Genomic DNA, 25,224 nt, shown 5'->3' with positions numbered 1-25,224 from the left:
AGAAGGGTTAGAGGGAGTGGGAAGGAGGGAAAAGGGAGGGAGAGAGAAAAGGAGGGAGAGAGTGCTGTGGGTATTGCTCTGTATAAGTAAAATGCTGATTGGCCAGTGGCCAGGCAGGAAGTATAGGTGGGACAAGCAAAGAAGAGAATTCTGGGAAGCAGAAGGCTGAGGAAGGGAGACACTGCCAGCCGCCGCCATGACAAGCAGCATGTGAAGATGCCAGTAAGGCACGAGCCACGTGGAAAGGTATAGATTTATGGAAATGGATTAATTTAAGATGTAAGAACTAGATAGCTAGAAGCCTGAGCCATTAGGCCAAAAAGTTTAAATAATATAAGCGTCTGTGTGTTTATTTTATAAGTGGGCTGTCGGACTGCCGGGGCTTGGCGGTACCCGGAGAGAAAACTCCAGCTACAAGAGAGGGAATGGAGGGAGGGAGGAGGGAAAGGAGGGAAGAGAATTAAGAAAGAAAAAGAAAGTTGAGAGGGTGAAATCAGATAAGGCATGAACGGCTAGAAGCTTGCTGACATAGTACATGGTCCAGATGTGCCCCACAACTTTGAATGGATGGCGATATCACTTCCACACAAGCTAAGTTAGTGAATCTTATTCTAGTCTCCCGGACCACTCAGAAGCTCATTATTACTGTTTATAAAATGAAACATTTGCTCAATCCTATGCTCCTTTTCTGCTTTAACATTCTCCTTGCACAAGAAGGGAGAGAAGCAGGAGACAGTCTTTCAACAGGACTGGTCTGCAGAGACCAGCGGCTGGCTAAGTATCGGCAGCTCCAGCTGTGGCAGGGTGTTTGGCCATACCCACTCTTCCATGTTGCCCACTGCAGCTTCACAGTGCAGTGGCAGAGCTGAGGTGTTTGCATACAGCCAGCATAGCCCCAAACAAAGTATTTCCTATCTAGCCTTTAGGAAAAAGATTTCAGGTCTCTGGCTGAGTTGCCATGAAGGGGCAACACGTTTATTATCTGATGCTGTCACATCTATACTGGAAATCAAGTGTGTCACGTTTTATTTCTAATGTTAGCTTTGAAGGCTTCTTCAGTTGTTGGGAGGAATTTCCCCTGATGGGGAGGAAATATTCTGAAAGATTTTTTTTTTAAAAAAATAACTCATATTTTAAACTGATGAGGGTTTTGGAATCTTAAGTTGTTAGGTCATTTATGTAATGCTTGTATATAGATATGTGTAGCTGAGTCATGTTTTAGCCTGCCTTCACCTCCTCTATATCGGGTATTAGTAGTAGAACTGATGAAAGTTAAGTTTTGTTTTTATGAAAGACACAGGAATATAAGCCTATATAACCTTCCCAGATAAAATGATTCTTAAGTAGACACAAGAGAAGACGAAATGGAACTCAAAGGTGAAGACATTAAAGTGTAGCAAAACTTTAAAAAAGCACAGGATACACAAAATAAAAAAGCAATTGGGACGGGGGAGATAGTCAGCAGATAACTGATCACATGGTAGAATTAGATCTCTGAAGTCCACGTCAAACTCCGGATGTGATGGTTCATAACCACAATCCCAGCACTCCTCTGGTGAGTGGGGAGCCACAGACAGGAGGTGGCCTGGAACCTTCCGGGCTGGCTAGTGTGGAGCATAAGCTGCAGCAGTAGAAACCCCTCTGCCTCAGTAAGCCAGAAGGTGAGAACTCACAAAGTTGTCTCTGATTTCCACAGGCACATGGAGGCAAGTGTGTGCCTGCACACACACATACACACACACACTCACATACACACACATACATACATATACACACACACATAACCACTCCCACATACACACATACATACACACATGCACACACACATATACACACACACACTCACATATACACACATACTTACATACATACATACACACACACACATAACCACCCCTCCACATACACACATAGATACACACACACACACACACACACTTACATACATACATATACACACACACACATAACCACTCCCACATACACACATACACACACACACATGCACACACACATATACACACACACACTCATATATACACACATACTTACATACATACATACACACACATAACCACCCCTCCACATACACACATAGATACACACACACACACACACACACACACACACACTAACACTAAAACTCTCAAACTATTGAATCCAACTATTTTCAATAGCCTTTAGTTATAACTACTCCAGTAAGAATAGTTATACTCTTGGTTGGAAGAAATGGTGTAAAATTAAAATGATGACATGGTATGCTTATGTAAAAACTTCTAAAGACCAACATTTTCTAGGGACACAATTAGAGAATTTAATTAATCACAGATTTGTTATGGTAAAGGATGACTCACTATTTTACAATAATACTTGGGAGATTTGAAAGTTCCAGAACTATCTGGAAGTAGAAAACAAAATCAGGTTCATTCATTTGATCATATAAAGCACAGGGGCTGGGGGACACTTTGGAGGTGGATTGTGAGGGGATTGTGAACAAAGAAGCAAGCAGGCAGGAGAGGGGTAGGTGTGGGGAATGGAGGGCTCTCACTGAGTGTGTGGGCAGGGAGCCAGGTCACAGTGTTGGGTCACTCAGGTGGCTTGAAAGAATGAGTGTGAAGTAAAGGAAAATTGCCACAGAAATAGCGTGAGAGAAGAGGACTGTGCGAACCATGTTTCCCTAGTCAGCCAGGTCCTGGGACTTCAGTTTCCTTCCTAGTGGCTTCTGGGCTTTTTCCTCATTTGTCCTAGGTAATACTAATGCATTCGAACAATAAACTGTCTCTGAGACCTGGCTAGGGTGGGCTTGAGAAGGACTCAAGAAAAATAAACTCAGATCCACGTTCAAGTTGCTTACATCCTCATAGCAAAGACAGGTACAGAGAGCACTCTGTGTGTGTGTGTGTGTGTGTGTGTGTCTGTGTGTGTCTGTGTGTCTGTGAGAGAGAGAGAGAGAGAGAGAGAGAGAGAGAGAGAGAGAGAGAGAGAGAGAGAGAGACTGGTAGATATGTGTCATGAATGTGTTAAGGATGTATAATAGAAATTATATATATATATATGTATATATATATATAAATGGAAGTATGTACATGTATGTGCTTATGTAATATATGCAATTTATCATAGTTTAGGTAGTATGTTTCTCCAAGATTCCCAAACTACACTCCTAGTCTCTTACATGGTTTTAAATATAAAGTTTTAGATGTGACCATAATTACTCCATCTACTTTAAGTTAAAAGTCATAATAATGTGTTCTATTTTGTATTGATTTACTCACTCAAATTATTATGTGCATTTTGAACTTTTATTTACTAAATGAGATGTTTAGCCCTTTAACTTGTGAAAATTGATGAAGTTTTAGAGAGCTTGGAAATAGGTGCTGTAAGCTGAATATTGGACTCCTGAAAGATCTGAATTCCAGATCTGGTAAATGTGCTATTTTGATCAGCAGAAGAGAATTTGCAGATGTGATTAAATTAGTGAGAATGAGACAGGGCAATCATTCTGGACTGTCACGATAGGCCCAACCTTTTTTTTTTTTTTTTCTTCAGGTTTTTGGAGATAAGGTTTCTCTGTATATCCCTGGCTGTCCTGGATCTCACGCTGTATGGCTGGCCTCAAACTCACAGAGATCTACCTGCCTGTGCCTCCCAAGTGCTGGAATTAAAGTTGTCCACCATCACTGCTGGATGATAGGCCCAATCTTATCACAAGCATCCTCATAAGAAGGAGACAAGAGGACCACTGTCAGTGGTAAGAACTGTGTTAACAGAGCTAGAGGGTGAAATGAGATCTGGAAGAGATGTTGACAAATGGATGGAGATGATCTCCAGAAATGAGAAAAGGCAGAGGCAGGGTCACCTCCCCCCCCCCCCCCCCCCCGCTTGGTGCTTTCAGAATAATCTAATCCTGATAACATCTGAACCTGAATTTGATATGGCTAAAGCATAGGGTGCATGAGAAATAGCAGAGGCTGACTCTATGATAGAAGGAAAGGCCTTTAAAAGGCAGAAGACCAGCTTTATGCATTTCCCACTTTCCCTACTTCTATATTGGCTGAAATGTGGCTGGTCCAAGTAAAAAAAATGAATATTAAGTCTTCCACAATGTAGACTCCACCTTCTAAAAGCTCCCAAACCGCCAATATAGGATCACCAGTTGGGACCAAGCATTTAAAACAGAAACCAGTGGGGGACATTTTAGAGAATACTTCGAACATTTCTAGTCTAAATTGTCCTCTATTGCTAATTAGTGACTCGTGTGATGTCCTTGAACAAGACCCATGGGCCTCTAATGCTGGATGACCCGTAGACTCAAGTGGATCTCTAAGATTCCCAGCACCCACATGGTGATTCACAACCATCTGTAACTCCAGTTCCAGAGGATCTGATACCTCTTTCTGATTTCTGTGGGCACCTGGCTTATTTGTGGTGCACAGATGAACATGTGGGCAAAATACTCATAAAATAAAATGAATAAATATAATTTAAAAGTAAAAAAAATAATAATTAAAAAATGTTTTTGAAAAGTGAAAAATTAAGCCTAAACAGCACTGGTCTCAGACAGGGCAATAGACAGTGTGTGTGTGTGTGTGTGTGTCCGTCCATGTGTCTGTATACATGTTTACATGCATGTGTGTGGGCACGTGTGCATATGTGTGTGGACGCCTAAGGCTGACGTTGGGTCTCTTTCTCAAGTGTGTTTCACTTTAGTTTTCAAGACAGTGTCTCTCACGGCATGAGAGCTCATTACTTCAGCTAGACTGGCTGGACAAGCTCTCTAGGGACCTACCTGTCTCCTGTCTACCCTCAGTGCTGGAGTTACAGATGTATGCCTCTGCATCTGGGCTTTTCATAAGTGCTGGGGATCAGACTTCAGGTCCTCACACTTATATGACACAGACTTTGCCAGTTAAGCCATCTCGCCAGCCCTGACAGTATTGCTTTGTATTCATGCACTGTGAGTTCCAAGATGGTTTGTAACAGTCACCAAGCATTGATGATTGCTAAGAATGAGATAGTTTTTATCTGGCAAGGTCCCAGAAGGCCTGCTTGTATAGTAGAATGTGCCTGCATGACCATCAAGCTACCAGGTATCCCAACTGAGACTCCAGGTGGGTCTTGCGTGTATAAATCAGTAGCTCTTGACTTTAGAGTGAAACTGGGTGCTGAGAAGAACCTCAGAGAAGGAAGACACTTGGGACTCACGTATGGCCGCTCTGCTGTTACTATAAGACAGTCTTTACCTATGATGCTCGCCTTTACTGTAATGTAAAAGTCATATCTTTTTCTGTAATAAACTGTCGGTTCTAAGTATTATCATGTTGGGCTTTGTGGGTCTTCTCTGCAAAGGTGCTATTAGTGTGATTCCAAGAACTGAGGTTTCCAGAGCTTGACTTTGATCCTTACAACCTGAAAGAGTCCTGAGTGAGTCATCAGGGGATGGATTGAAAGTGGGAGTAGGCCAGGTAGCAATTGATTGAAGTAGTTCTCTCAAGACTGGAAAGTCTGAAAGAGGTAGCAATGGTAGTCAAGAAAAAGGGAGGTTCAACCAAATAGAGATGTAGAATTAACAGTGTGGTTCAGTGACCGACTAATTGGATGTGGTTAGAATATAAGGAGACTATGAGGAAGGAGGCAATGATGATGTGGATTTCAACATTGGACAATAAATATGGCTATGATAATTATTATTTGAGCAATATCTATAAAATACTAAAAAATACTTGTTTGAAGAAAGCAGTGAGGATCAAAGCTAATTTTATATTCTTCCAGATAGAGATAGAAAATTCTAACAAGAAAATCAGAATGTAATTTTTAGAAAGATATATTAAATATATACATATACATATACCAAGTGTTACTATGATCAAGAAGCACTACTGTGGTGTATATGGAATCCCCTGACCTCAAGAGGCTTAGCATGTAATTCCATTAGGTATTTGGTATTAGAGAAATTTGTGTAAAGTAGAAGAGCTTGATAGGAGTTGAGGAGAACCATAAAGAAAAAAATAAATTATGAAATAATGATCACAGCTTAAACATAAGATGGTAGTTATATAAATACTTTGCTACTCTGCGTTTTACAGCGGAAGGAAAAGCAGTTAATTCTTCTAGTCCTGATGCAGCTCTTTTCTCCACCCTGAAGTCAGGGTGGTTGAACCATATTTATAGACTAGCTCATGACTGTCTACAGAGGTCATGAGACTTGGCCATACACAGATACGCACAGACTCTGAGAGACTAGGACTTCAGGGACTGCCTTGGAAACATGTTTGGAATTTCCATGCCCCTGACCATGGTCCATATGTATTAACCAAATAATTAATGTTTACAAAACTTTAACTAAAGAAGTTATAAGTCAAAATTAGTGTCGTGTTGTACCTGAAGTAACTATGTTCTGTCTAAACAAATATTGCAAGGTTACTATGAACCTCGTCTAATGTTGATGTAACTGGGGTTTTGCTTTTAAAAATGCTGTACCCCTGAGGTTGGCACCAAGAGACTTTGAGGCATGAACATACTCTTGGTCACTGGTCAAAATGAAAGGACTCCTATACTCTTAATTGGTTTAATAATATACTCTTAACTGGCTTAATCAACATGGCTGTCTGTATCTTTCTCATGTGGATTTATTACTGGTAGACACAGGAATAGAAGGGGGAAATTAAAACTTTGAAGTAAGGTTTTTCAACTTCAGTAACAAAGAAAGAGAGACTAGCTACAGATCTCCCTTATCCAGTTATATCAGTTCCTCTTTCTGCCATTAACTGGACCAGCTCTGCCCTGGATCCCTCAAACCAGAGCTGTGTTCACTGTAGAGAAGATATCTGTTACTTGTTTTGAGCTTGAATAAGACACAGAAAGCAGCAGGAATTAAGGACTAAGTCTTCCTGGTTCCTGCTGATGTTGTCTCTACAACACAGGCTTAGAGTTTGTTCAAGGCAAAAACACCTTGATGTGCTCCATCCTGTTGGTAAAGAGATAGTCATTACAAACCACTATATCAAGAAGAACATGGGCTCAAGGGGTAAATGATTTGCTCACAGTGAATACTGAGTCCACAGGGAATTAAACCCAGGCTCCAATGTGTTGCTTTTTTTAAATTTTGTTTTGTTTTTTGTTTTTCTCTTTGCTCTTTGGGGGCCCACCACCCAGCTCCCAAATAAATACATAGACTTATTCTTACTTATGAATGTCCAGCCTAGCTTGGCTTGTTTCTAGACAGCTTTTCTTAAATTATCTCATCTACCTTTTGCCTCTGGGCTTTTACCTTTTTCTATTCTATATACTTCTCTTTCCTTCTTATTCCATGGCTGGCTGGCCCTTGGAGTGCTTCTCTCCTTCTCCTTCTATTTATTCTCTCTGCCTGGCAGCCCCACCTATCCCTCTCCTGCCTAGCTATTGGCCATTCAGCTCCTTATTAGACCAATCAGGTGTTTTACGCAGGCAAAGTAACACAGCTTCACAGAGTGAAACAAATGCAACATAAAAGAATGCAACATGTCTTTATCATTAAACAATATTCCACAGCATGAACACAAATGCAACACATCTTAAACTAACATTCCACAACATGCATGGGTCTGTGCTGTGCTCTCCCACTGGCCTCTGTCATGATGGCACGTGAAGTACATTAAGCAATACATCAGCTCTGGCAGTGCTGGCAGCAACCCATTAATTATGGCATCTATCTACTCCTAGGCAGGAGAAATTGACTCTGTAATTACCACCCTAATGATGTCTTTTGTGTTAACAGGCATATAACATTTATTTCATTCACCTGGAAGAAAACTGAAGCATCCTCTTTAAAAAAAAATCCCCAACGTCCAGGAAAAATAGACTAGAGATCATGATTTGTCTTTAACAGTTTTGGAACATCTTTGAGATGAGGAGGTAATAGTCATTTAATAACAATTATTAAAATAATGTGTGAAGGCTTCTTAGAACAATGCTTAGCACATAGAAAGTACAATACACATGTTTTCTCTTTCCAATATTATGTAGAATAAGTGCTCACTGGAGCTGGTATTTCCTTAGAATATATAGACAAAGCAACATGGCATTATGATATCTGAAAGACATGGTCCAAGTATACAGAAGAGAGGGCTATGGTGCAAGCTTGTTGAGTCCAGATTGTCTTATAAACTTCATTCCATCTCTCCAGGCAGCTATCACCATTCATTTGGCATAGCCACCTGACATAAAACCTTTGCCATTGCTGCTTCTGAGCTTACATTCAGAGCCCTTGGGAACTCACCGTGCAATGGGCCTGACCAAGCCCAGTTATTCTAAGCATCTTCAAGGCTTTGCAGTTCAGGCTGGAGTGAAACTGAGGTCACGCCTACCTGACTACCACCACACCCAGACACTTTCATGTTTGACCTCCTTACACTCCTTGGAATTCTCAACTTTTAGATAGTCACACTGAAGAAGGCCTCTTCAGTATGAAGAGGTCTCGGTTTTGCTCAAGTGTTTAGAATGCGTCCTCTTTTGAATCAGAGTTGAAAGACACTGGTTTGGCTTGGTAAACTGGTTGCCCTGCTGCAAGGGAGATGACCCACTAGTTACACAAAGAAGTAATTGTTGGTAAACTCAAATATGTCAAATGTATCTTCGACAGCTATTTTTATTTTAAACTTCAACATGAGGTAAAATCCCCTTTTTGCTTCTTCTGTATTTTATGAGGGATGAAAGCATATATTTAAACAGTTTATAATGGAAGTTACTACTTGTCCATACAAGATAGCTTAGAACTGTTTATTCCCACAATTTTAGCCAAGCTCTAATGCTGACTATAACTTTATTTTATTTTTAAAAGCTTTCCTTTATTCTTGATATTCTCATGTGTGTATACAATGAAATATGACCACACCTATCCCCACTGTCTCCTTTAAGTCTCCCACCATGTCTCCTTCCAATTTTATGTATTTTATTTTTCATTTTTGATAACATACTAAGTTCAGCTAGTGCTGTTCATATGTGCATGGGTATGGGACCATCTGCTGGAGCATGGGGAACCTCCCAGGTGCCCTTTCCTTAATAAACAATTCTCCCTCCCCAGTAAACTGTGATGCCAATAACTCCTCAGTATAGGGTGAGACCTGGAGACCATCTACCCCATCGATGAAGGGGATTTTGAAGGCTTGATCCTGCAGAAGATCAGTCACATTTTGTTTTCCAATTTTTTCATGGGGGTTAGCAATATCCAACCTTACTCTAATCAATGTTTATCACTATGACAAAAATTTAAATTTTATTTTAAAAATAGTTTAGGGGGCCACGGAGATGGTTCAGTTAGCAGAGAACCTGCAGAACAATTGTGAAGACCTCCGTTACCCAGCATTCATGTAAAACGTGGGTGCAGTGGGGGTGTCTATGACCTTAGTCCTGTGGTAGTCGAAGCAGAGACAGGTGGATCCTTCGAGATCTTTGGCAAGGAACCCTGTCGTATAAAATAAGGGGGAGAGCAACTGAGAAAGACACCTGAGATCAACTTCTAGCGAATGACATGTGTATACGGATGCATGTACACCTGCATGCACATGTGCGAACAGCCCCCACCCTCACATACATACCTAAACATGTACAAAATCCCATATAAATATTTTATGTACATCACGAGTCACAGCTGTATGTGTCACTGTGAAAACTATCTTTGCTTTAGATTTTCAAATCCCTCAGCCTAGAATTAAGGAACGATCAGGAAGTGATCTCCTGCAATCAGGAAGTGATCAGCTGCAAGTCATCCTGCAGTTGCTTCGCCCTCCACCTGGGTGTCTCTACTTCCTGTTATTCTTGTCATAGGCACAGCCAAGCTGGACCAAGGTTTTTAGGAGCAGTCTTAAGGAGGCTAATTGTTGGTGTGCTGACCAAGTAAGATGACCCAGGAAACGTAGATGATCCAGCCCCCTTTAGCAACGTTCCAGAATGCTCAGCTTCCTCAAATCCTCCTTGCTGTTATGAAAGGTACATTTCAGTGTCTGTGAGAGCAACCAACCCCCATCCAGGATGCTGGTCTGTGTCTTGTGCCCTGCATAGCAGAAACAGCTTTGATGTAGGAATCTATGCCCCCATCAGCTGTAAGAGAACTTTTAAACATTCTTATCACATTGAAAATTAATTAAAATTGTATTTTTTTTGTGTGTGTGTGTGTATGTGTATATGTTTGGATATGCATGTTAGAGTCCGCATGTGGTCAGAGGACAGCCCAGAGGAATCCGTTTGCTCCCGTCACCCACTGAACCATCTTGCTGATTCTCTTTTAAACTTTGCTTTTAAAAAAACATATTGTGAAATAATATAAGGAAGAGGATTCTTACATTTGGGGTGTGATATTCCTCTGATGTCTCTATAAAATGTTCCTCGTGTGGAATTTTTATAAAGGATTCCTTCTGCATTTTCTGGTCCCAGTGTTCCTGCAGATATTCCTTTCCCAAGTGAGCAGTGTACTCCTTGGACACATGTCGATGACCTCACATCCCAAGTAGTATGGGGAAGGAGGGAGGGATTCCTTCTACCACGAGTTTTTATTTTGATTTTTAAAAGCTTATTCACCAGTGGTGGCCTGGGACACCAGCTTGCTAGTATTGCGTGTTGTGGGTATCGGTTAAAGGAGTGCTAGCAAGAGCGTTTGGGGCAGAGCACCAAAATTATATGAAGAACTCACCAACAGAGACAGGAGGCCTGTGAATGAGACTGTTTTTGTTGAGCTGGTATTTGTACAAGGCGACACCCTCTTTCACACCGCCTACCTCCTCCCTGCGTGACTCAGTGTTGAGAGAGAAGCCTGTAAGCTGTTCATTAACAGAGTCAAGCGGAGGTGGGAACTGCACCTCGGAAGCTCCAGGTGCCCATTTGTTCCAGCCAGATCCACTTGGGGAATCACTGCGGGCCAGTTAGCCAAGAGTTTTGGGTTTCTGCGCAAGAAAGGTAAGTTGGATTCTACTTGCAAAAATAAACACAGCTGCTTTGCTTTTGGTGCCTAACTTTCTCGGCTTTCCCTCCAAACGGTTCAGATCGGGGCTGTCTGCATTATCTTTGACTTGTTTCCAGTTCGATTTTGACAGCCTCTGATGAGTATTCTGTACGCCCATAGCTCGGCACTTCCAGTTCCGATGGCTTTTAACTTGGCTGTGGTACACATCACGGCATCATAGAAATGGAGAGCCCTTTGAATTTCCCGTGGGAGCTGGCAGTTTGCGAATCCTACTTCACATAAAGATAATAAAGCTCTCAATCAGCACTCACTGGTCTGTTTTCTCCAGTGACTATAAAATTGGTTTATAAAAAGATCTTCCTGTTTTCACAGATGATGTTGCTAATGAAATTTTAAACTTTATTGATTTACAAATAGTGTCATTTCTTTTTCTCAACTGTGACAAACACTGCAAACCCACTCAGCCTTATTCTCTTCGGGTAGGAAAATCACCTTTGCTCATGTGGAATGGTGTGGAGGAAGGATGGGGTGACTTGGAGATGTGCAGTTCTTCACAGGGCTCTGTGTGCCTGTGTGCATGTGTGTATGCTAGGTTCTGAATCAGCTTGAGAATGGATTAAAGAATGCAGAGGCAATTTTCAACCTCTCTGCCCATCTTACGCCTAAAAAACCAGCTGGCTTGTCTGCCTCCTCCCTTTTTTCCTTTTATCACTTCTGTTTATGATAGAGTAGTGGGAATAAAGTACAGCTTGCAGTAGCCACCCCCTTCTCCTGCAAACCCGGCTCTGTTTAAGAACTAGAGGTTTCATTGTTTTCTTGACTGTCTGAGCCACCAAAGTCTCAGTGGCTGAGACGCATCAACGCTCCATTCCCAAAGGCTGACTGACAAATTTGATGACTTGGTTTTCCAACATGTGTAGGCAGTAGGATACCCAAGGATCGCATATATCAAGTACAGCTTTATTTTTCATGAAATTGAAAACTGGCTTTCACTTCTGTAGACAACACAGAGACGCCCTTTCTGATACTGGCCATGTGCTAGTAATTACACTATTGGAAAAGCTGAGCAGTTAAGAGTTTACCAAGACAGTTAGGTTCTAAATGTCAAGACATACAGTGAATGCATGAAAACAGGTCAGAATTTTATAGAAATTTAGGTCTATGTACACCTTAGCATCTCATTGGTATAAATTTTCAACTGGGAAGGAATTATGGGATCATCTAGTCCAGCCTTTGCATTTTCTTTTAAAAACTCATGTATTACTATTAGTATTAGTATGTGTGTATGCGTGTCTGTACATGTGTGATATGTGTATGAGTATGGAAGTGTGCATGCCATAGCATGCATGTGGGATCAGAGGACAATTTTCAGGTGCCGTTTCTCTCCTTCCACCGTATTGTGGCAGCATCTCTCTTCTGTTTCTGCTGTGTGGTGTACTGCAGTTTAGCTGGTCCATGAGCTTGGAGGCAATCATCCTATTGCTGAGTCTTATTTCACTGCTGGGGTTACACACATGTGGTACCATGTTGGCCTTTTTACTTGGTTTTCAGGGATCAAATCAGGTCTCTAGGCACTGAGCCACCTCACTGGCACTACCCTTTGAATTTTCTAGATGAGGACAACAAAGAATAAGTATTAGGCAACCTTCCAGGCCCGGAGCAACAGAACCAGATTGTGAAGTCAGATCTCTGTCATTTGCCTTATTAGATTTTCTCAATGATTTTTATAAAAAATAGTAATAAAATGAACTATGCTCTATCTTTATTAAAGGACTACAAGTGATATGTAAATAAGTATGTCCAATGCTCTTGCAGTGTATGTGATGTGATTTTGGCATAGAAATACAGTTCTATTTTGTGGTGTTTAGATTTGGTCTTTTCAATTTTTATAGTTGTTGGGTTAAATATTAAGCACCAACAGTCCCTTGGCGTGAAGTTGTCTGACAGACAAGTGCAGGCCATAGTCTGGCCCTCACAGTCAGCGTTCTCCTCACCTCCACAGCCTTTCCATAGGCTCTGTTTCCTGGGCTGTCTTCTCTGACTGTCAGAATTCTGATTGCTCTTCTTCAGAGAGTCCCATTCCTGGGAACTTCGTAAACAAAACAGAAGTGTGCTCGGAGTGATTGACTACATACTGTGGAATGAACTTCATATGGTCCCCCCAGGCAGTCAACTCAAGAAAACATGATTTCAGATAGCATCTGGTATGGTGCATGCATTAACTCCAAGCATCCCTTAAGAGCAAAGAGATTAAATTCCTTAGTCCAGGAGTCTTAGAGAGAAATCTTAGTTGTTTCCTCCAGCTTCCCTACTGGCTTCCCTATCCCAGTTCTCAGCCGTTTGTAGATCCTTTTCTACTTTCTCATCTCAAGAACTTTGAAATCAATAAAGGTTGTAGGTATTAGTTCCTATATACCTACCTGTAGCTGCCTAGTGCTCCCTGTTTGCCATGGTGCAAAGCTATTATGATTTCCAGATTTGGGTGAGGCTCTTCCTCAGGTATGTGCTTTGCAAATGGCAGCTTTATTTATTATGCTGGTGTTTTATGTCAGTTGCCAAATTCTTTAAAGATACAGATTGTCCTTTTAGTGTGGTTGTTAATTGAAAGCTTGAATTTTATGTTAAAGGTCAATAGGCTCATATCTAGACAAGAAAACCAGTAGTCCTGACTGCTCATTGTAACTGCACACGCAAGAACTCTAAAAATCTAAATGATTTACCCTTAGTCTCTAAACCCAAGGTTCTTGGTTCTAAAAATGTTAGTAAATCTCCTTTATGTGGACATTCCCTTAGAAGACAATGAGCTAGTTATTAAATTTATTGCAGCACAGACATCCTAAGACACCACAGAAGGCTTCCCAAAGGTATATAAGAATTACACGGTGAGCAGAGTATGTCTGCATACAAAACTAACTTCACTTAAAAGGTCTGTCCCACGCATCATTAAGGATGCTGTGTGCAAAAACTTAAAAGGCATCTGTATGCAAGAAATTCAAGGGATTGTCTGTCCCCGGGATAGGCTTGACCTTGAATCAACTGGAACTAGAAATGGTCCATGATAGGACTCAGGTGACAGGTAACTTTTATTCGATTGAATGCTTGTTAATGGGTATTCAATCAGTGTCTCTGTAGGATGAAATGGACAGTTGTCCCAGTAATCAGGATGTCATGTAGGTGATATGTCAAATTATCCCGTAGCAAGGATCAGGAGAGTTTCATGTATTAAAACCAAGAACTATCAGAGAGTCAATTTTATGTTAGGGGGTTATAAAGATAGAAAACTGATAACATTTAGAGATCTGGATAGCAAAAGATTTCATTTGTGCTAAATTTTGGATTCCTTTTTTTTATCATCAAGATTCCCATTGCTAATCTTAGGCTCTTGGCCTGTGAGAGAAAATAAACAGCCCATTCCTAACCCTCTTAACAGACTAAGTAAGTCCAGGTCTGCATTTCCTTCATTGGGTAAAACACAACAGAGATGTTTACCATGATAAAGCTGTTTACATATTAACCTAAGGGGCTTGTCCAAATGGAAATATAAAGCTAAGATACTAAGAACTATCTATTTGTCTTCCCTTTCCCTAACGTTTCAAGGTTTGGGGGTGATAATAGCTCTTTGAGGATAGTCCTTCTCTTCACAGGTCTGTCATTATTGGGTCTCTCTTCTTCTTTTGAAAATAGTTTTACAGCAGTTGCCCTCTTCCTATTCTTAGGGATTCTGCCTGTCACACTGATTTCCAAGGAACAAAGTACCCAGGGCTTCCTTATAAACCAAGGTGTGTACCACTCCGGCCAATGCCATTTACACCATTTTTCTAGACATATTTGCTGTATTTCTACTTTCCATTCTACAGAATTTGTCCTAGGCTAGTGTTCTCATTGCTTTCCAAAAAGTCAGCCATTTCCATAAATGCATTAGGAGTTCACTAACTAGGAAAAAGATTCTGGAGTAGTTAACCTGCTGCTCTCTGCAGATCCCATAATACTTGGTAGAATGAGTTACGAAAATCTGCTCCGATTTGTGCAGCTCTTGACCCATCCCAAGGCTCTGCTGCAAAGGGACTGTTATTCTATTTACCACTTCCTTTAGTCCAGTAACTTTCCACTCACTTCCCCCTTTAGTTTCCTAAGTTTCTAAGACAGAAACTTTGGTATTAGGTTGGTCTGAGTTTGAACCTCCGCTGTGTAATTCACCGGCTCTGTAACCCCAGGTAAACCATTCATCCCGAGATAATGGTTTTTCAGTGCCTGTCCTAGCTTTCTATAAAATGGCTCTGATGTTACTCTAATCATAGCAACTGCATTGGCTGCCTTTTGTTGCTGTGATGGCGCACCATGGCCAAGGTCAAGCCAAGAAGGTAGAGTTTACATGGCTTGTAGTTCCAGGGGATAAGAGTTCCTGATGGCATAGTGGAGGCATGGTGGAGGGAAGGAAGCTGAGAACTCCTGTCTTCAAAGGTAAGCATGCAGAGAGCAGACTGGAAGTAGCAAGACTTTTTAATCTCAATGCCCATCACAGGGATGCACTTCCTCCTGAAAGGCTGAACCTCCTAAACCTCCACAAATAGCCTGGTAACTGGGGACCAAGTATTCATCAAGTACATGAGCTTGTGGACAACATTTTCATTCAAATGTCACATTCCACTCCCTGGCCCCCAGAGTGTCACGGCATTTCATGTAGTTATGGGATAAGGATAATCATTGTAAACTACTGACCTAAAAATGTGTGGGTCTTAAATGGGATGATGTGCATAAAACATAAACTTGTTACCCTATGACCAGGTTTTTTTTTTTTTTTGGTTTGCTTTTTCAGTTTTTTTCCTTTCTCCTCTGCTTTGTTAATCTACTTTCAGCTCTACATTTTTTTCCTTTTCTGTTTCACTTTCCATTCATTCCTCTCTGTATCTTTCTCCCCATCTAGTCTAATTTTTTGTTCTCATAATCCTAAGAGAAGCTAGCAGAAAGAGACAAAGGCATTGTTACTTCAGCCAAGAGGCATTTTATCCTTGGGTAACATTTTTAAAGTTTATTTTGCTGAGAAGACCCAAAGATGAAAACAGAAATTGCAGCTGAACTGGGAGGCAGCCTAGGGAATTCCAGAAACTGAGGGAGTTGGGGATAGGCAAGGGGAACAGTTAATTGATGGACATGAAAGCCACCCCAGGAAATGTCATTATTAAAGATATAAAATGCTGGGGATGTACCTCAGTGCTGGAGTGTTTGCCCAGCATTCATGAAGCCCTGGACTCAATTCCCAGATAAACAATGGCAAACTATAACAACACAGACCACTGAAGCAAAATGAGGGTGGACAGAGTGCAGGCTTAAGAAGCAGGTGGTGTGAATGGTTTCTAAGGTATCTGAGAACTGAGAAGTTTGATTGGTTTCAAAGCAAGTAGAGTCAAAGCTTAATAGTGTTTTCATATAAAACCCAAAGATGGATGTCTTTGGGCAAAGCTTGCAAACAGTGAATGCAAAGGACCACCTTCTGGTGTTGAGCCACACACAGGAAATGAAAGACTGGCTGGTGGTTGACAGTTTTTTATATTTGCTTTTCTTTTACTTTGTTTTGTTTATTCTACTGTTCTTGAGAATGTTGGCTTCATGGTTAGAATCTCAGCTCAGGCATTCAGTGTTTTGAAGTGAAGGAAGATTTAAACTTGGATGTTGAACTTTGCATATACAGCTCTCTAAACTGTAGGTGGTTATGGGTACATGGCTACTGTGGCAAGAATGCTAGATTTAAATGAGAATTTCTAGTCCAGAACTCTGGTTGGCTGTAAGACCCTAGACCCCTTCTAATGGTCTTTGTCTCCCTAATTATAAACTGTAGTTAACAATACTGACATATCACAATATTCTTGAGAGAACTTTGGGAACAAAACCCAAACCAAAAGATGATTTTTGTAGTTCCAACTTGGAGCACCATTTTTCTATGAATTTCCACATTTAAAATGTAGTTGCTCTCCTGTAATCCCAAATTCTTGGAACCAGAGGCAGCTTCTGGAGTCCAGCCTGGGCTTCATGGCAAGACTCTGCCTCACAAAAAACCAAAACAGAGAGCTCTCTGCACAGTTGCTGACTACGCCACTGTCCCACATAGACTCAGGCAGCAGCTTTTTGAGGAGTTTCCTCTTTCTCCCAAGAAGCTATAAACTTTACTGCATTGAGACTGGAAGGTGGCTCCTAAGAATAAGCCCATTAGCTGAACTGAGGCTAATAAGTGGCCTGATTTGATTGGATGTTGAGTGGTTTAAAATCCAGGCAATTCTAGTCCTTAAAAAGTAATTGCATTAAAGAATTGCATAAAAATACGATTTTGCTGCAGTTAATTTTATTTATTTATTTATTTATTGCAGTTAATTTTTAGCATTCAATTTGAGAAGTTTGTGATTGGCAAACCATTCATTCCCCAAACATCATTTTTAACAAAAATATTCTTCACAATGTATGCTGTGGGTTCCTTTTTAATAACTGCTTACAAAGTATCTGTACATTAAAAGATGTTACTTTCTATCTAGCAGAATAGAAGAGTTCCATTGCTGTATAATGTCTGGAGAAGTGGAATTGGATGAGAGGGGCTTGCATTACAGATGCTTTGGAAGCCTCTAGAAATGGCTCGGGACCACTGAATGGGCTGATCAAAGGAGAAGGCAGACAGATGATGGTTGGCTGAGGAAAGTTATTCAGGAAGGACACTAAGAGAAACAGAGAAAAATCCACAGAGCAGACCTTGCCCGCCTTGAACCATTGAGCAGGCAACCATTATTTTAGTAATACTTAAATCCAACAAGAAAACAATTAATTTCTGCAATATCAGTCACTTTTATTTCGAGGGAAAAACAGAATTCTTAATGAACTATTATTACCTGAAAATAGCATACAAGCATCTTCCTTTATTATCTAGGTTGTATCACTGGGCAACATTAGTTTTGGAAATGAATAGGAAGCATTGCTCAGCTGTCTGGCAGCAAGATGGCCCCAGGGAGGCAGTGTGTTATCAGGACTAATGTTGCTACACTTGGTTTCAGTGTGGTGGGAGCTGAGAAGCTCCAGGCTGAGCTGTCTGGAGATGTTGGGGTTGGCCTTCATTACTGTTGCTACCTGCAACCACCCTCCATTGTTGCCCATCTTTTGGTATACAGGAGTGATTCTCTGCATGCCTTCTATTGGCGGTATCACAGAGCATTTGAGTTGTATATAGAACCATTTACTGCATTATAGTCATCCACACTTAATTACAGCTCCATTTCACCACTTACTGTGATCTGTGCAGGTTACATCTTGGGCTCCTGTAATTAGAGATAATAGTACCCATCTGAGAAGACCAAATAAAGATCATGTGCTTGATCACAGGAATTGGCACATGGCAGCAACTCAACAAGTGGCCCCTTTTACTAAAAGCCCTGATCACAGATATATGTGCTGTTCACTAATAAAAGAATCAGGACTCTCTTTTGTTGACCTCTGTCAGATTTTAAACCTATTTGTTTCCGTACATCTTGGAAACATGGAGGAAAAGTATCAGGCTTGAGTAATAAAATCAAAAGGCAACTTAATTTATAATAACAGGAGCTTTGTCATTATTCCTGAAGGAAAAGTTTATTCTTCTAAAAAAAGAAAAAGATAGACAATGGACGATCATTGTGGCAGCTGTATGACCCTGTCAAGTCCAAGATGGCCACTCCTACCTTCAGAGAAGAGCAGCTAGAAGCAAAAAGGGACCTCTTCTTCAGCATCAATAGCCTGAACTGTAAATGTGCCCTCTGTCACTTCAACAGAGGCTGAGAAGTGGGGTTTTATCCATAAGTAAGGGGCAAGTAGAGAATGGGTACTAGAGAGGCTATCATTCTGTGTCACGAGTCTCTAAAAACATCCTGATGACCTGTGTCTGGGCTTTTCCTTTTCATCCTTTCCCATGTGCCCAGGGTTCCTTTGATGGCCCCTGAAATGTAAGAAGGCTCACACAATTAAGAAACATGTAAGTGATATTTTTAATTAAAAAAATAAGAAGCCATGGTATCTGAAGAGTGTTTCTTTTTCTGTTTCATTCTATGCAAGGACTCTACCAATAAACAGGATCACCAGCCCTTTTTAATGTTTTTTTTTTCTTAAAATTTGAGACAATAATCCCAGCACTTGGGAGGCAGAGGCAGGTGGATCTCTGTGAGTTCCAGGCTAGCCTGGTCTACAAAGCGAGTTCCCGGAAAGGTGCAAAGCTACACAGAGAAACCCTGCCTCGAAAAAAAAAAAAATTGAGACAAAAATTTCACTCACTTTCCCAGGCTGGCCTTGAACATACTCTGTGGTCCAAACAGGGTCCCCAGTAACTAGAATCACCAGCCTGATTGACATTCTGGTGGCATTCTAAATATGAATTTCAGAGTGATGATTCTTGACCTTTTTGACCATGAAAATTCATTGAAAAAATTATGGGGTCCAATTATATGAGACCAATTATATATTCAGTGGCTTACCAGCAGACAAAACACATGGTGGATATAGTAATTGGCACTTAACTAATAAAAAATGTTTGGGTACACACAAAAGATGTTTAGACACTGAGTACAGGCATATTTGTAAGCATACTTGTTACAGTAACCAGTGCTTCCATCTTCCATAGCTCTGTATCCTCAGTTCATCAGTTTTGCCACCAGGGTCTGGGTACCATGCTAGGATGGGTAAGATCCTGATACTGTCACATTGTCAGTCTTTTACAGAGTGCTACATACAAGACAAAACAAAACAACAAGAACTGCCTCTTCATTTTACATTTAGGACTAACTCCAACAAGACAGACTTAACATCTTCCTAGAAGGTGTGGCATTCTCATGCTTGGGTAGTGAGGTATTCTTCAGAAGGCTCGATTAAAGGAGATAGACATCTGAACCAGCTTCCAGTCCTTTACCTCTTCCTCTCTTTTAATGAGCAGGCTTGGATATAGTATAAACACCCAAGGGCTCTACCATAGAACCTCTGGGATGTGTCTAGGAGTAAGTAGTTAAGGGGATTTTGTTCTTGTTCTCTGGATGTGCAGTTTCTGTCTTGTTGCATCTTCCATGGTGTGCAGCTCTCTGGCTCCAAATACATGTAGGGATTGTTCTTTGAATTCTCCTTGTTCTCTCACACATGTCCTAGTCAGTGTTTGTATCAACCCAGGCATCTGTTGCCTTTGTAGGCTCTGGTAAGGAGAGGGGAGAGTTCAGACAATAATAATAGCTTAGATGATTTACAGTGATTTATAATTTGTAGAACGCTATCTTAGTTTTCACAGTAACCTTTTAAGCCTGACCTAAGCCCCACTTTGCAGAGGCAGAGTAATGACTTGGTCCACGTGGCTAATGAGTGTCACAACTGTGTCTCAGCCTGAGGCTAGATCACAGCTCATCATTCTCCTTTGAGCCAGCATGCAGCCTTAATGTGCTCCTTGCCCAGGAATACTTTACTTCAAGCTAGCTAGTAGTCAGAAAGATTGAAAGACATGGATAGTCAACTAGATTATGAGAATTCGAGAAAATTTAGAAGTTCTGAGGTCTAACAAGAAGCCAAAGATGGGATACAATAGGGAGAAGAGGCATCACCATCAAAATGGGAGGGAAGTATAAAGCAAAAAGGGTCAAGTATAACGTATAAAGATGTGTATACACACACACACACACACACACACACACACACACACACACACACACATAAAGATCCAGTAGGCATCATTAACATTCCAATGACAATAAGGCAAATTACAACATGCAGAAGATATCCATACCAAAAGCTAGCAGAAGTGGTATGCATAAAACATGGCAAACATAATATGAGAGTTATGTGTTTTAAATGAGCACAAGTATGTCTTCTATACATTGAATTTTAAGTTCAATGATATAGGAATAGCTATTTACATTATTTGTTTTGTAAATAAACTATATATAGTCTATACTTACCATATATGCACAAAATATTCTATTTATCCAATATGTTACTCTAAAAAGGGTATATATGATATGTTGTTATATAGCACACAAATTGAAATATCAGAAAACACAGCGCCCAATAGTTACATGTTTATGCAACATGACAAAATGTTGCATTCTCTTATTGTCACACAGTCTGCTGTATCACCTTGTTAATTCACATGGACATAATCTTGAATGAGATTGACATTTCCCTTTTGACTCCCATTCATGCTTTCCTATAAAAGAGAGTGACTCTTGTTTCCAAACCCAAAATAGAAATTGGCGTCTGGTTAGGAGTCAGAAATCAGGAAGCAAGAATGTTCCTCGGTGGTTGGATGGATATAAGTCCTGGTCAACCTGAAGTAATCCTGTGAAATAAAAATCTTACTTCATTTTATTCTGGCAAAACCATGGGGGCAAAATCAGGCTGTCCCTCGAGCTCTCGTATGTCTTGTGCCTGCTGACAGTTTTTAGTTTGGGTTTTTTTAGTTGGAAGCTTACTTACATACCATAACATTTATCCAGTTGAAAGTATAAAATTCAATGTTTTCTTTTCAATTCACCAGTTTGTAACCCATCACCCCTAATTCCAGAACATTGTTGCCCCCAAAGAAGCCTCATTTCCATTGGCAGCATTTTCCTTCTCCTTAGCTTCTAAAATGCACAAGTTAGTTTTTCCTAAGAGCCTTTATCGTTCACATTTCTTTAGTGTCTGGTTCTATTCATTTAGCCTGTTTCAAGTTTCATCCATGTTCTAGCATGAAACAGTACTTCAGTCCTGTGTATTCCTGAGCAATAGTCCATTGTGTGGATATGCCAAACTATGTATGTATTCACTCTTTGATGGGTATTTGGGTTAGTTCCACTGTTTTTTTGCTATTACAAAAATGTTGTTAGGACTACTTATGTGCAGGTTTTTGTGTTGACATATGTTTTATGACCCAGATAATTTTCAAGAATACACAAAAATGACTCTTCTGTGAAGGTTTGTCTGTATCGATGATTCCTTGGAAGGCTGCCTTGGTTGCCCTGATGCATTGTGGGTAGAACTTGTTGGGTTTGTGAGATGTCGTGGGTCAGGCAGCCCCCCAAGGCGCACTATGTCCCTATCGCTCTATCTCCAGGGTACCCGTCTAGTCTTTGAGTGACTCATAATGAACATGATTGCTGGGTGCTCAGAAAAGAGTTGGCTTTGTTTGAGAAGTCTGCCTCCTGCCACTTAGTATCTTGGACAAGTGATACTCTTCCTGAACTTTACATATTTTATCTGAGTGTTGGCAATAATAATAGCTACCTCACAGAGTTTGTTTGATGGTGAGAGATAATGTCCATGATATACCTTATACCCTCAAAGCAGGGGCTCAACTAACCTATGTTTATGATATTGGTAATTGCTCTGTGCAGTATGACAGTTGAATAAATTGAGGGCACAGATTAGGGACAGTGTGGCACAAAGCTCTTTGGAAGACTTCACTACCTTGAAGAAGCTTGGTTATTTCTTTCATAAGCACTGTGTTGTTTTTTTTAGGGATGCCATAATAAAACACCAGACAGAGATGTGTGAGATGAGCTAGACAGCAGAAATGTATTGTATTGGTGAAATTATTAAGGCCACTCCACATAGTTAAAAGAGAGGTTTATTTAGTGGCATAACTTACAAATGAAGGGATAGGTAGGTTGCAGGGTCTGGGGAAGGTGTGTCACAGTCTGGCGGTGTTCTCTGGAGAACTCTGCTCGGTCTACCTCCACCATCCAGGGTCCAGGAACAGAGAGAGGCAGCACATCCGGATCTTGGGTCGAATTCAGGGTCATCTCTTGGCCCCGCCTTGTAGGCGTGACAGTTACTGAAGACTCAATGGGGGTTGGAACTTCCAGATCAAAGCTGGAATGGCTGCTTACTACAGTATAGTTAGCGATTTTGGAGGCTGGTATCCAAAATCAAAGTGTCAGTGTATTCAGGTTCACTTGAGTTCTTTTTCCTTGGCTTGTAGGTGAATGGTCCTTGCTACCCCAAAGGCCTTATTTTAATTCCCCCCTCTTAAAAATCACTATCTCCAAATATTACCGTAGTCTGATGTAAGGTTAGAGTGCAACATGTGAATTTGGAGGCAGGATTCAGTGTAGGAAATAGCTAGGCAGTGTCTGCATTATCCTATACTAGGAACAAAGGAGAAAGCCTAAGCCTTGCTCAGTGAAGCCCAGTTTCTCAGAAGAGGCAGCCCACTGAGCAGATAATTATATATTGTCTTTTCTTCACTTATCCTGTTCCTGGTCTCACAATTGAACTTGCAATCTTTACAAATGTATTATCAAATATATATTAAATATGTTGACTACCTCAGAATCAGGTCATTCAGCTGAGATGTTCCTTTGTCTTTGTCAGCTAAGAAGGAAAAAGAAAAACTTACCAAATTCTATTTGGAAATAGGAAATGGGTAAGCCAGGAATCCCAAGAAGTAGGGCTAAAGTTGAGGCAAAATTAGTGAATAATTGAGATGTGTATTGTCTCATTTGTGTGTACGTGTGTGTGTGTGTGTGTGTGTGTGTGTGTGTGTGTGTGCATGTGCCTGTCACACTTGTCACAGCACACATACAGAAGTCAGACGACAGACCCTGGAAGTCAATCTTTCTTCAACTATATAGATCCTGAGGATTGAACTTGATCATCAGGCATGGTGGCAAGCACCTTTATCCTCTGAGCCATTTCAATAACCCTATGCTTGTTTTTAGGTTTCTCTTTACTCCATTTTCCTAACACATCTTGTCAACCTCCAAATGAGCCAGCCAGGGCCTGTCCCATACTCACTGAATATCCATTTGCCCATGTTCAAGGCTTGTACTCTCCTTTCCTTGCTCTCTCCCTCCCTTTCCTATTTTTGCTCTGTTTCCCAAAGTGAAAAAATAAAGGCATGAAGTTAAGCATTATTGAGTTCCAATGGAGTTGGGCAATGATTTGACATTGTACATGTGTCCTTACTTGATTCCCACAACAGCTTGGCTTTGCCTTATTTGTAGATGAGGGACCTGAGCTGTGAGGTTCTAGGGTGACTCCAAGCTTAGGAAGGCAGTGACCCTGGTTGTTGCTGTTAGTCTTTGTCTTGTATCTGGCTCCCTAGAAGCAGTGCATAAGAGGAAAGTTGGGTGTCTGTAACTTATGGCAGGTATAGTTGCAGGAGCAGGAAGTGAGGGATAGGAAGGAAGAAGAAGCTTAGCAAGGATACACTTTGTGGCATTTTTCTCCTGAGTCAGTCATTTCCAGGTTACATGGATGTGTCCTTATGGCTATGACAATACCGATGGAAGTGCTTTTGACTTCAAAAGATGGAGGAAGAGGACTTTAGAATCTCCAGGTTAAGCTATAGCTGATAATACTGTATTGAGCAGCACTTATAGTTTAACAAGGTATTTTTTATGAACATTATTCATTTAATCATCATCATCGTAATAACCTTATGAAGTAAGTGACAAGTTTCATTATACCTGTTTGATGGGGAAAGTTAATGGCTATGATTGTAGAACTTGAATGTGATAAATTGGACCTAGAATTTACTTCTTAGTCAAGACTGAATGGTCCTTCAAGTTCAGTATGCTGTCTGGTGGGATGGATACCACAAAAGACATGATTACCCATCTAGTATGACTGGTTGTCCCCATTTGTCTGGGACTTTTCTGAATTTAGAGCTATAAACCCCACTTTCAAGGTAACCTAGGACTGACTAGGCACAGTGCCTTAGGTCTATGATGCTTCTAAGATTCATGGAAGTATTCTCATTTTAACTTCTCTTAAGAAAGAAGAGGAGAAAATGCAACTGTAATAATAATGAACACAAACACTGCATCCAGTCTTAATTGTCATGCTAACATAGTCATTCACGATCTGTTTTCATTTATTTATTTCTTATGCGTGTCTGTGGATATTTATGCACATGTGTGGAGGCTAGAAGATAACTTACAGGGGTCAATTCTCTCCTTTCACTTATTTGATTGCAGATTATGGGGATTGAATTCAGGTCATCAGGCTTGGTGGCAATTGCTTTTACCTGCTGAGCAATTATGTTGGCTCCCATCAAATATAATTTTTTAATGTACGTGTAAATATAAGAAGGGACTATGAATAGCTTCTAGGGAACTGAGATTGGGATCATATTAAGCCCTTCAAATCTTAATCATGGTGGCTGGTCATGGCTAAAGACCTTGGAGATTTCCCCTGGGATGGTTGTCTAAAATCTCCAGTGTTTGTCTAGATCTGAATTTCTGTGCATCTTGCTGCTTCCCTTCTCATGACACACCAGTTGCCTAGGTTTACTTTGATTTTACTAGAAGGAATCAGTAAGCCCA

At 40.7% G+C, this 25,224-nt stretch overlaps 1 protein-coding gene across 4 annotated transcripts in view; it reads left to right on the top strand.

Moving 5' to 3' along the window:
- The first annotated feature begins 10,780 nt into the window (after positions 1-10,780).
- Positions 10,781-25,224, top strand: part of Scel (sciellin) — a 97,245-nt gene continuing 82,801 nt past the window's right edge. For all 4 annotated transcript variants that reach the window (XM_037208341.1, XM_037208340.1, XM_037208342.1 and 1 more), the window contains exon 1: positions 10,781-10,929. The gene's annotated coding sequence lies outside the window, so the exon portion shown is untranslated. The remainder of the gene's footprint in view (positions 10,930-25,224) is intronic.

Source organism: Peromyscus leucopus, chromosome 9 (genome assembly GCF_004664715.2).
Source record: "Peromyscus leucopus breed LL Stock chromosome 9, UCI_PerLeu_2.1, whole genome shotgun sequence".
In the NCBI taxonomy this organism is placed as follows: Eukaryota; Metazoa; Chordata; class Mammalia; order Rodentia; family Cricetidae; genus Peromyscus; species Peromyscus leucopus.
This window is presented reverse-complemented; position numbering and strand designations above follow the sequence as displayed.